Below are 14,049 nucleotides of genomic sequence, written 5' to 3'. Positions count from 1 at the left end.
TTGGTAGTATCTATGCCTTTTAAGTTCTGGGTTTGAATCACAGACAGGCATTTTTCACATGGCATAAAAATTAATCTCTCATCAGTAGCTGTAATTGGAGCTTAGTTTGAAGTTGTTTGAAAATGGAAATAAATAAATTATTAAATGCTTATTTACCTACATGTATTCCCATCTAAAATATAATATTATATTTTGGGGTTTTGAAAAGTCTGACTGTTCTCAGGACAAAAAAAAATATGGAATTTCAGATTGTTTTAAATTGGTAAATATTAATCATATGGATCGGTAAACAGTACATTCAAAACTATAACTCTTTAAAGGGTTTACATTCAAATTAAATAATAGATATTTATTCTTGAAATCCATTTTATACTACACAGTATAATTCAACATACAAGAAAGGGTGTACTAGTTTCCATTTCCGTTTTTAATAAATTTCCTAACCATCTGACACATTTTCAAACAAAATTTATGGAAAATTAGTTTAAAAGTTCCCTTTAAAAAATTCAAATCACTCAGTTAATGAGTTTTCAAGTGATAATAAATTGTATCATTCATTACCGTAAGAATGATATTGTTCTAGAAATACACATCATTTATATTTTTGATGTATTAGAATATTTGCTGTGTAATATTCATTAAAATGCTATCAGATAACAAGATTATCACCATTGCTGGAAGATTAAATTTCAGGAGTGATGACAAATAGTCACTTGTAGCACTATTTTTGGTAGTAGGAAGATCTTAAGTGGAAGAATAATATGCAGGCGATCAAAGAGTGTAACTGATTCTTATTAGGTTTGTTCATTCATTATGACGTTTAATCTGTTTGTAAAATTTATACTATGAGTTGAGTTTACAACCTTGCTGGGCTGTAAATTCAATGCACCTAAATAGTATCAAATTTACAGAAAACATTGTAACACGCCTATTAAAAAAGTTAAATCAGGATAAATCTAATCATTATACTAATTATTTACATAATTTTTTACTATCTCAAAATATTTGCTGCAGTAACAGCACGCTACAATTATCTGTTGGTCAGTATTCCTTCTACTGAAAAGGAAAATAACATGCCCCTGTAGATGTTTTGAGGGATAATTCAGATCAAATGCAGAAGTAGGTCATAAATATTATCAAGCTGTAAATATTCAACACTGTGATATTCTGCACCAATCTTCTTTATTTTATTATTTTCAGTAATAATATGAAATGTTACACCCACTTATTTTTTTGATTTATTAAAAATTACATTTTCTGATGCTGCTCTGATCAAGATTTTTCACATTTTTTTCTGGATAAATGCCAGAGCTGTTCTTTTTTTATCAATAGAGTAGCATATCTACCTAACCATTGCTGACATGATTAATATATAATCTACTGGTAAGTAAGGACTAAAATAAAATATTTATTTACTTCATTTGGTAACATTAATTTATTATTAACTCAATATCAATTAAAAAACTTACATAACATTTAACACTTTCCATGGTAATAGATAAATCCATGAAGGAATTAACATGAACCGTAAAAATATACTAGGGTGAACCAGTAAAAAAGAATACTGATTTAAATATATCTTATTAATTACTTATTATTCATAGAATACTTGCAATAATGGATTTGATACAACATGTGCCACATATTTTTATTTGAGTAACACTGCTAAACCTTACAGACTAAAGGGACTACACATTTAGTAATATGTACAGAAAAATGACTACTTTCTTCACTTATTACCATATCTCTATTTTAGAATAATTAGAAGTTTACTTAAATTTTTAAATAGTGTTTTCACAGTTATCAGTGATATATATAACCATAAAATGGTTTCTACAGATCTAAATCAATCCTACAAACCTATGCTACACTTCCATTTCCAAGGTTATTTGTTTTCAGATACTGGTTCTTATTTATCATAAGCAATTATAGTAAAACAATACTTTCTTTCTTTTTCCTGTTTTAGCCTCCGGTAACTACCGTTTACATAATACTTCAGAGGATGAATGAGGATGATATGTATGTGTGTCAATGAAGTGTAGTCTTGTACATTCTCAGTTCGACCATACCTGAGATGTGTGGTTAATTGAAACCCAACCACCAAAGAACACCGGTATCCACGATCTAGTATTCAAGTCCGTGTAAAAATAGCTGGCTTTACTAGGACTTGAACGCTGGAACTCTCGACTTCCAAAGCAGCTGATTTGGGAAGACGCGTTCACCACTAGACCAACCCGGTGGGGTGAAGTAAAACAATAATAGTAATAAAAATCTGAACTGCTTATAATAAGGAATAAACTTTAGTTTTACTTTTATTCTGAACTTTAAAAATCCTATTTTTTTAATATGGTACCTATGAAACTTTTCTCTCTTTCTTAGTTGTACTTATTTGGGAAAACAAATTAAATTTTAAGTTGCTAAATTCCAATTTCCTAAGACTCTAATAAATATCCTTCTTCTAGGTACGGACTGAAAATTAAGAAACTTGCTTTTGAAACACATTAAATTATCTTTAAATAACTTAAATTGAGATTACTGAATTCATTAGATAAACTAATTCTTTTGGATATTAAAACAGATATGTTTAAAAAATGTTTAATTCTGTAGAAAAAAACCAAACCAAACCATCACCACAACTAACTGATTAAAGTACTATATTAAAATTATTCTGTGACCAGCTTCCATATACAAACTATTTTTACTCATAATAATAAAATAACAATGTATTGTAACATAATACAGTAATATTTCAGAGTTTACCAACACTGAATGAAGAAAAAAATCATGTAACTATAGTGTAAATAAGAAATCGCAAATTTTAACTATAATATATGAATAAAAGAATACGAGATGAACAGGTAAAATATGTTCACTTGGAGAAAAAATTTGTAACTAATTGAATTATTTCAAAGTATCTGAAAAAAATTAAAACTATAACAATCATATTATTTTTTATAAAATAAAAAAATTATATATATATATTAAAGTAAAATAAACAAAATAAAACTGGAAAACAAAAATAATTTATTATAAAAAAAAAATCAGGTTTCCAACAAAAAAAAGGAAGAGAATGTATATTTAACTATGTGTAGAAATAATGAAAAATGAAATCTACTCAAATACTATTATAATCTTACCGCACATTTACTTTTACACAAAAAAGAAAAAAAAACATTTATTATTAATGTACTATTTTTATATACGTACATATATAAATAAATATGTATATATATATATATATATATATATATATATATATATATATACATATAAATATATATACTCTTGAAGGACAAATACAAACACAAAAAACTGCATATTTACAAGGATAAAATGCGCTCACATAAATAAAAACAAAAAAAAAAACAACAACCATTCTCGGCTTATCGCAATATAATGGATTAGTGTCAACTAAGCTTCTAAAATCAGAAATAAATCCTGTAATATTAGAGATATTTATAAAATTCTATATGTAAATTCATTAAATCATCATATTTACATAAACATGAGTAAAGAATTTGTTAGAAAAGATGTTTCTGAAGTAATTAGCATAACTAAAGTATGTATGCTTTTCAAATTGCACAGTAATTGTGGAGAGCATGATGGAAGAGCTTTAGTTTATGTGGATGCAAAGGAATTGGTTGAGTTGCCAAATAAAGCAGTCTTAACATCAATCAAAAAACCAACTTTAGTAGCAAAATTAAATGTAAATAGAAAAAACATTACTTTATCATAATTTTAGAGAATGAAATAATAACAAAGGTAGCTAATTATTCATAGATGAGAAGAAGGATGGAAGAAAGGAAGATATGTGGAGAGAGGGAATTAAACATGAAGTAATGAACAAATTGAGATAAGATAGGTGGTCATTTTGAAGAACAGAACAATATCTCAGAAGAAAATAGAGTATCAAATAAATGTATTGTTCCAATAGTATATGACTTTGTAATATCACTACAGAAACTGTGAAAAAACTGATGAAAAAAGTATGCAAAAAATATTGGAAATAAATTTTAAGTATAGTAAAAAGACTTTGACTAATTGAAAAATGAAATTGGACAGAAGAAGGAAGGGATTGATGCATAAATCAGTACCAACAAATGGTAATGGAAAGAATGCCTTGCAAGAATATCAACATCACTCACTCAGAGAAACTGCATCCAGTATTTTTTAATTTCAGAGATCAATGACAATCAATTTATTAATTAATCTGGCCACTGGCAGTTTATACCTTTCAATTTCCAGATTTCCAGGATGTTACTCATTAAGACATTACTTGTGTTGAAACATCAGGTTGTAAGAGATACAGTTTCTGGTTTTACAGGGATCAAGAATAGTTTGTTTGGTTTCTTATGAGATAAAATGAAAGCATGGTAGACCAGTGAAGAGCTGGAGTGATGTTAGAGTAAATACTGGGTGACAATTAATTAATGACCACATTTACACTGAAAGTTTTGTGGTACTAATTTATTTATTTTTTTTGTTTCTTTTTAGGTGAAGATAAAAGCCAACATTTACAAAATTTTGTGGTGTAACATGAAAAGGTGGAGTACACAACAATGAGCGGCAATTGTGGAATTTTATTTTGCTAGCAATTACACAGTTATCACTGCTTAAAAAAGGTTTTGCACTAGGTTTGGTGGGTGTGCATGTCCTTCTTGAAAATCAATTCTGCTGTATGTTTTCCCATAGAAACAGAGGTAGTGTAATTGATGCTAAATGTATGGGTAGGTGTAGATCTGTACATAATGAAGAAACTGTTGAAAGCTGCAATCACAAACAGCCCAAACAAATCTGCAAGAAGATTGTCACAAGAAATTGGTGTCAACAGAGAAACAGTGCACAACATCCTGAGAAAAGATCTGAACTTGTTTTCTTATAAACTTCAGATATCCTACAAGTTGAGACCAGCTGATTTTCAAAGTTGTTTGACGCTATGCAATAGAATTTTGAAGAAAGGCTCATAATGACTGATGAAGCACACTTCCATTTATCCGGTTAAGTGAATAAACAGAATGTGAGAATATGGACTGGACAAAACCTATGCGAGATTCATGAACATCCTTTACATAGAGCAAAAGTTACTGTATGGTGCGCTATATCAAGATCATGGATAATAGGACCACATTTTTTTAAAACAAAAATGGTGTTACTATAACTGTTAATGGCGTTCATTACAGACAATTGCTTAGAGAATTTTTTATTTCTGGGTTACAGCATTGGTGAAATCCCAATTTTGGGGACATGTTCTTTCAGCAAGATGATGCAACAAGCCACACAAGTCTTGAAACAAGGCAATTATTGCAACAGACATTTCCCAATCATGTGATTTTGAGGTTTGGTGACAACCCCCCGTTCCCCAGACTTAACTGCTCCAGATTTTTTTTTTATGGGGTTATTTAAAGTCTAAAGTCTATGTCAATAAACCAAACAACTTAGAGGATCTGAAAGCAGACATAAGAAATGAAATTCAATTGATATCAAATGAAACACTAGCAAAAGTTATGGATTGTGTTAGTTTTTAGTCAGGAATGCATACAAGTCAATGAAGGATACCTAAAGTCCGTAATTTTCAAAAAATAGGCAATGTTTTCTATTTGTCTGTATCATACTACTTACTACTTTAATTTTATAACTGAAAGTTTAACACGAATTAAATTACACTATTTATAAAATTTTATTAATTAATTAATGACTGATTGAAGGAATAATTCAAATGGAGATTTTAAAGGTGAGTAATATCATTAAAATTATACTTGAGGATAGAAAGAAAAGGAAAGATTTGAGAATATTAATGAAGGGATTTATTTGTTATTTTTTTCATTAATGATCAGTATTGTGAGAACTTATCTATGATTTTGTACACAGCAATTTCAATTTAAAATAAAAGTGACTTTATATTTTCCCAACCAAGAGAGGAAATTGAGTTTGTAATGCATTATTTCTCACAGAAAGTTTAACATTAATTTATTACTTTACACTTCCTGTCTCAATATTTTTGTAGCAGCAATATTGATTACAAAAGCATAAATCATATATTCTAAGATAAAAGTGGCACTAGTCATGTTACTTGTTCTGAAAGTAAAGATGTTTGTTATACAGAGCCTTATGTTAATGAGGTAAATAGAGCCAACTTTTCATTTGTAGGGCTGAAAATCATGTGCATTTCAGTTTGCTTGTTATGTTGATATACGACAGTATGTTTGACTCAATGAAGAGTCAAACATACAGTGTACAAAAAGTAGAAACAGCTATGGAAAAAAAAATTCTGAAAAGAAGCTGCAATATATATACATGAAAGATATAACCTTTTTTTGCTGCTTACTTAAAAATTATGGTTTATTTTCCCTATTCATTTGAGTATGACATTTTGTTGTTTTAGTTATTCAAATTACATGCTTGTTTGCAAAAAAAAGAAGGAAATGATAACATAAGAACTTGTTATTCTTTGAAAAAGATCTGCTACTTTTAGAAATGAATAACATTTCATGTCTGGTTGCTTACAATTCTTATGATTATAGATCATATCAAATATACATTACTCTTAATTAAATCTACAAACCCATATTACTGATATATTTATCTTGTTGGAATACAATTAATGGCACTTCAGAACTAATTAAATTGTGATTGAGCAAAGATTGATTTTGTAACTTTAATCATTTGTAGAGTCTATTAAAATTATTAATTTTTTAATCAATTGCAGTAATTTTGGGGCAGCATTATTGTGAATAAAAAAAGTAATCCATTATTCTTAAACAAGCTCCTCAGATTTGAATATGGAATCTATGTGAATAAAGGATTTTCAATCAATACGTTTATGCATTAACAAATACTTCCAGATAACTGAATTATGTTTTAAATATATCATCTACTAGTTATTTAAAAAGTTACAAGGAGAAATGTAGCAAGCTTGTCTGTTTGTGGTAGTACATGAATTTATGTGTGGGCAAGTATTTTTATGAAATTTACTCATGTCAATGAATATAATTTATTGAAAAAAAAAAACAAAAAAAAAACACATTGAATAAAAGAATAAACGTATATGAAAAAAAAACCCATTACAGGATGTATTTCTGGTTTTAAAGCAGCTGAGATACATGTAATGTATGTTAATGAAAGCATCATTAATACGTAATTATATAATTATATTTATTGAGAGCTACAGGCATAATTTATACAATTAATTATTGTAGTGTTTAATAACGCACACCATAGCTCACTACAGTTTATCACTACTAAGGCCTCTCTATAACAGTGTATATATAACATTATTAAAAAAAAGTAATGTATACCGAATAAGTATTTAAGGCAGCTTTGGTCACCATCAGAATCCTTGAAAATGAAAATATAATATATATGTCAATAATAAATGAATAAATCATAATAAATACAAAATTAAACTGAAATAAATAATTTTAGCTGGTGTTGTACTGTTTGTTAAATATTAGTGTTTGAAACTATTATTTATAATGCAAGAGTCATTAAAAAATTTCTTTGCTTTGCTGATGCATTACAAAACTTATTATCGAATAGAAATAATTATTAAAAACTTCATAATTTCATTAAGATTTTATTTTATAACATTAAACAAATGATATAACTTTAAAATAAGAGGTAGGTAAATCCAGCTATTTATTTTTTTAAGAATCCAAAATAAAGAACCGATATAAAATTCCTACGTTATGTAAAGCTATAGAAGTTAAGATTTCTTGCGGTTGCTATTAGATATGTTAATTTTCATTTTAGCATACACAGGGGAAACAATAGTAAATTTTACATTACAAAAGTAATTTATGGTAATAATAGAAAATTGCTTGGTAATTGCAGCATGCAAACAAGTTACCTATTTTATAAAAGAAAAAAAAAATGAAATTTTTAGAAGATTGGTCATGAAAATAATCTTTTTTATACACTATCTTGTGACATTAAACTATACATTGACATAAATTCAAGAATCAACAATTAAAGTTTTCTTTTAAAAATAGATATCATGCCTATCATAAACAGTATAAAAAGTTTAATGTAAACAATTAAATATTTGAATTTTTTCTATTAAGAAGCAGTATCTTCTACCACTGAAAATGTAAATGTGTATTTTAGTTTGAATTCTTAATGTTACACATAATACAAACTTCAAAGTACAATTACCAGCTTTAGTTATTAGTTTGCTTTTTAAAATTTTATTTCATTTATTTTAACAAATTTTTAAAATTTTTATTTTACAAACATTAAATTTTTTAGATTTATTTTAATTATCTTAACACATCTAATTAAATGTTTTATTATTTATATGGCTAAGTTATTTAGAATAAAAATATTACTAGTGCAATACGACAACTAACTACATACTTTGTATCGTGTAATTCACTTGGTAGATAAGAATTCTAAAACATTGTATTATTCTATTAAAAAACTGAGTTACCATATCATTACTGCTACATAAATTCAAACACATGATACGTGTTTCAATATATTGCACAGCATACAATTTTATTAAAAAAACTGTACTGAATAGGAATAAAGTAGAGTTTACAGTTGAACATAAATACTAGTACGGGAGACATATCCACTGGTGAATGGATGCCTGTTGAACAGAAGTGTTTATATATTTTGCCTAATTTTAGAAATACTGCCTGTTCTCTGAAGAGATCCAAACTCTTTTTTTTTTAAATATTATTTAACTAGTGCAGAAAATATACCAAAATTATAAAAATAAAAAAATTATATTGTGAAATAAAAATAAAATATTCCAATGCGTAAAAATCATTTTCATTTAAACGATAAGCAAGATGTAATATGCTTAAATAGATAGGCAGTATTTAATTTTAGATTAATGCAACTTTAAAATTGAAATATTTAGTAAAAAGCTATTGGTTTAAACCACTTAGAATTAATATCTTTTTAGATCATCAGTTATTGGATTGAGTGAATTTGACCAACCAAATAGTATAGTGTGCATCCATATGGTTTGTAGAACAATTTATTAACAAAGTTATACATAAAATTTCTACTTTTTCATTCATTCTTGCCATGAACCAGTTTTACTGGTTTTAATGTAATTCACCTTTTTTTTATCTACACAGAATGGTGCAGTGTCTTACATAAACTATAAGTTGTATTTATGAAAATAGATATTCCATTATAATTTTTTTTTTAATGTTATTATAACCTGTGATTTTTCATTTCTTGAAGAGATTGTTTTGTCATACAATTTTTAGATTGTTGGTGTTTAGTTAACAAATGACATTCCCTCATACAATATAATAGAGAGAAATAAATAGGAAAATAACTAAACATTGTTTATTTAAAAAAAAAAAAAAAAAAAAACGATGCAATTTATAATTTTATAAAAATATAAAAAATATTTTTATTTTTGCACTGAACTAATTGCAAAAGCTATTTTCACACAATGAACAATTCAGCTGTTATATAAATTTAAAGCACTGAAAAAAATTATATCTAACAAAAAAAGTTTTCATTTACCTAAACAAAATAATCTGAAAATGGATAAAACAAAAACAAAATACATGGTAAAAAAATAAAATCAAAAATTTTGTTAGTTAAGTGATAAAAGCAAAAAGCTATTAAAAAAAAAAAAAAAAATTAGTCAACAAGATGAATAAACTGATATAATCTTAACAACAATAAATAAATGATGAAAATTCACCTGAAAACATGTAACTGTTAGTATTACAGAAAAAAATAATAAATGAAATAAAAATGTTAGTAAATACACAAAAAGCTATTACAAAAACACAATAAAATAAATTTTTGGTTGAATATCAAATATCCTAGAACCAAATGAAAAAAAAATTAAAGAACCACATTTCATTCTGAGAAAAATCCTAAACTTTAATAGTTAAATATTAACAGTTAAAGTACTAATAGTGAGTGAGATAAACAGTGAGACAAGTGAACATCACGGAACAATACAGAACAGATTAGTAGAAGTAAAAAAAAAACTTAATTTTTTTTTAGTATTTGTTAAAGAATTATTATTTTTTTTTAAGTTTTATACATAAAACTATTTATTTATTTCTATTTACTACTTCAACGGATTTTATTAAATAAAAAGCTAATACGAAAACAGTAAATTTTAAACAAAGTAGTATCTTTCATTTTTTTGTTAGTTTAGATTTAATATAATTTAATAATTTATTTTTTATTTATATATGAGTTTTTAGTCAGTAATAATAAATAAAATCATAAAAAAATTAATTACTAAAAAAAAATTTTTAATAAATCTATTTCAGATATTTGCATTAATTAGATTAAAATAAATCCTTACCTGGTAACTAATAAATTACAAAATAAATAATTATTTACTAGTTAAAATATATAAAATAAGACAAATACTTTAATTCAACAATATTCTAAAAAAAAAAATGGGTACTGGCAGTTCGAGACATGGGTAGTAAGTAAAAAAATTAATGGATTTTTAATGGAACTTTGGAATTACACATAAAGCACAGGGTATGAAAAGATTAATTTTGAAAAATATGCAATACAAACTAATCAAAAAGTGATTATATATAACTTTTTAATTTCTGTTAGAAATGATGAGGGTAAAACATTAATACTTGAGAGTAATATAAAGCTGTAAACAATACAACTTCAAATTAAATTCCATATACTTTATACTTTAATAAATAATCTAATTGAAAAAGAATTAAATTTTGAAAGCTATTACAAATATTAGACTGGTTCTAATACAAGAAATCTTAATATTTTTCTCCTTTAATTTAATGACATAAAGTTTAATTTCTGTAAAATTCTTTTATTAAGTATAGAAATAGAACATCAATATGTGATCAAGACTGGAATGGGATGCAAGTGTATCTGTGGGGGTGCATTACCCTCCTATGAAATGGAGAGCAGGTACTTTTGCCTTTTGCTGATGAATGATTCTTATCAAACAACGATTGTATACTTTAAATGACAGATATTTGTAATATTTGAAAGGCACAAGTTAAGATTACATTCCAAATTTTTTTAAATCATCGATTGTTTTGAGATGTGAGTGGTGGTTGCATTCATGGAAGAGTTGCATAATTCTCCTACAGTGATTCTCTTTCATTCCATTCTCTCGTAGCCACTTCAGCACTAGGACCATGGGTGGTCTAGCAGGAATTTTTCTAGCCGGGGCCCTAGTTTTATAACGGTTATACATTCTCTGAATGCTTAATGGATGATAAGATTGGTCAAGTTATTTGGAAGAGGAATCTGGATGAGAGTAAGAGTGCATCACTTTCTGAGTAAGACTAATAGTTCTGCAACGTTCAGATTGTCTCATGGAGATTCATTCTGGAAATTGAAGATTGTGAAGTAAGTTCAGGTTGATGAAGTTAAGTTTAAAAAACTGTGTGTGATAAATATCAACCAGACAATTAGTTATTATTTTGCAGCCTTTCTATCTTACCAAGGACAGTAATTTCTCAGGACAACCAATTGGTATGCCCTTTAATATATCTGTTATTGTAATATAACTAATATATAATTATATTATTATTTGAAACACCCAATTGTTGTGTTATTTTAATTATTTTATGTTCAAATACAACCCTGACCTCATTTTCAGGATTTTCAAGCCTCAAAAACTTTTAGAGCTAAAGGATGTATTGGAGCTAAAATATATAGTAATGTTAAAAATTCAGACTAGATAATAATTAATGTGCACCTTAAAAGCATAAATAGAACAGAATTAAAAAATTGCACCAAAAAATAAAAGACTACTGTACATGAACATTGTCAGAGTGTAAGATTATACATTATTTTTTATTAAAATTTTTAAAACTAATTTTTTTTTAATTTGTATGGAAATATTTTTGAATATTAAAATGATTTCAAGTTAATTACAATAATATAAAAATCCAATATTAAGAAATGATCTATGAATGAAAAATATTACAAGTTATCTGTGTGATTAAGTATGTTTCATTTGAAAGATTTTCTACAGATGTTATGAAACATTAAGTATGTAAGAAACATACTACATGGAAAAACTTCTTCCAACAATATAAAAAGGAATCTCAAATTGTGTGCATTTAATCATGTAAATAAAACTTGAATATATATATAAAAAAATACATGGGAATCAAATTAAGAACCCCTTCAGCCTGTTAAACACATAAACTGGGATTTTTTTTATTTTAGAAAATGAACATATATTTTTAACACAAAAACTGATTGATTATGACAACAAATAAATAATAATTTTACAGGTTATATAAAACAGTAAATAATACTTTAAGGTGAAAACAAAAATTGGGGATGTGGCAGATTTGCACCATAAGTATGAGTGCCAAAATAAAATCGCACTGACCTGTTCTACCATCAAAGCAACAATGGCCTGAAATAAAACTGTTCTATACTACAAGGAGAGAAATATTTTATATGTATTCAATTTTACATTAACACAGAGAATTCTAGGTGAATTCAAGCAATCTTCACCACAATTGAGATATTAATGAGAAGAAAATTTCCCGACAACTAAATAATTTATTAAGAAATTATCATTTAAATGCCAGAAGAATGAAGACACAGACGTTATAGTGCAAGTAGTTTTTAAGTAACCAAGAAGAAATTAAAATACAGCAGTGCTTTATTAAGGAAGAGGATAATGAAAACTTAGCTTCTAAAAAAAAAGAAAAGATGAAAACATTTCAAAATTGCTTTAAAAATATTATGTTTAAATGTAATAATTTAGTTAAAATGTTACATTTCACATATGCACGTAAAAGTTATCAGGCAGAAGACTATTTAGAAAACTATCAAATACTGTCATCAGCCTTATCAACAGCTTAGCAAAAGCGCCATTATCCAGTGGAGGAAAGGCAAAGTAGAGGGTCTACAGTCAAAAGTTAAAATGATAAAATAAACCAACTGTTTTAAAGACTTTAACATAACTTTTTTGTTAATATGCGTAATTTAATTTAACCATGAAACTGAATAATAAATACATTAGTTAGTTCATGGTGCAGGTAAACCTTTTTTGTAGTCATTATTTATTACAATATTAAATCAATTGCAGTGATACACAGTATGTTCTTAACTAATTATTCATTACTTCATTATTGCTAGGTTGATACACCTGACTAATGGTGTTTATGATAGGTGAGCTGTTGTTTTATATAACAGCTTATTACATTATAACTGATTGCTTAATTGTTTTTAACTAGTTTCATACTGATAAACATGGACATAATTAAGATCCTATGTGTAAATATTTCATAAAGAAATCAAGAATTTGATATGCTAATAATTTTAAATAAATTATTAATCTATGTGATAAACACAATTAAACAATAGTTTTAACTGCATTGGTTAATAAAAAAAATTCCATGTGCTTTATAGGATAAGATTAGGAAATTGTACTGAATATAAAGAAATATTTTCTACCTAGTGTTACAGTTCATATAACACTATACATTCAAATTATAAATTTACTTTTCTATTTGGTCATATACACATACAAGTAAATATAATTAACTAACACAATCATAATTATTAACTAAATATATGTAAATCTACTCTACACATTTTCTCATACCTTCCTATAAAACATATAGGATAATTTAAAATAATTTTATTAAACCTTTCAAGTGCTCAAATATATAAATATATAAACTAACTTTTTTTAAATAATAATGACAAGTTAAAGTTTATTATTTGATATTATTTTTAATGTTAGGTGGAAAAAAGTATATGACACGATTTTAATAAATCTTTTCTTAATAAAACTATTCTTTTATAATCGGCACTTAAAGTTCAAATTTGTGTCATTAGTTTATGTCCGCCTATTACTGCTACAAACAATGGTTAACCTAACATTTATTTATAAAAGTAGTAAAAAATATTATTTTACAAAAAATTAAAACAGATTTTTAATATTTAAAAAAATTGTTAACTGAATAAACAAACAAATAAGCATTAAATTAAAAATAAGCAAATATAACATGAAACAAATATTTACATTAAACGGTAAATTGAAAAAAAAGGAATATCAAAATATTTAATCTGACTTTCCACGTAATATTTCATACTTTT

The 14,049-nt window shown here is 26.1% G+C and overlaps 1 protein-coding gene across 1 annotated transcript in view; it reads right to left on the bottom strand.

Annotated features, from left to right (window-relative positions):
• Tomosyn (syntaxin-binding protein tomosyn) overlaps positions 1 to 14,049 on the bottom strand; it is a 769,959-nt gene that overhangs the window by 112,961 nt on the left and 642,949 nt on the right. The gene's annotated exons all lie outside the window — the stretch shown is intronic.

Source organism: Lycorma delicatula, chromosome 7, assembly GCF_047948215.1.
Source record: "Lycorma delicatula isolate Av1 chromosome 7, ASM4794821v1, whole genome shotgun sequence".
NCBI classification, from domain to species: Eukaryota; Metazoa; Arthropoda; class Insecta; order Hemiptera; family Fulgoridae; genus Lycorma; species Lycorma delicatula.
Note: the sequence above shows the minus strand (reverse complement) of the source record. Positions and strands in the feature narration are given on the sequence as shown.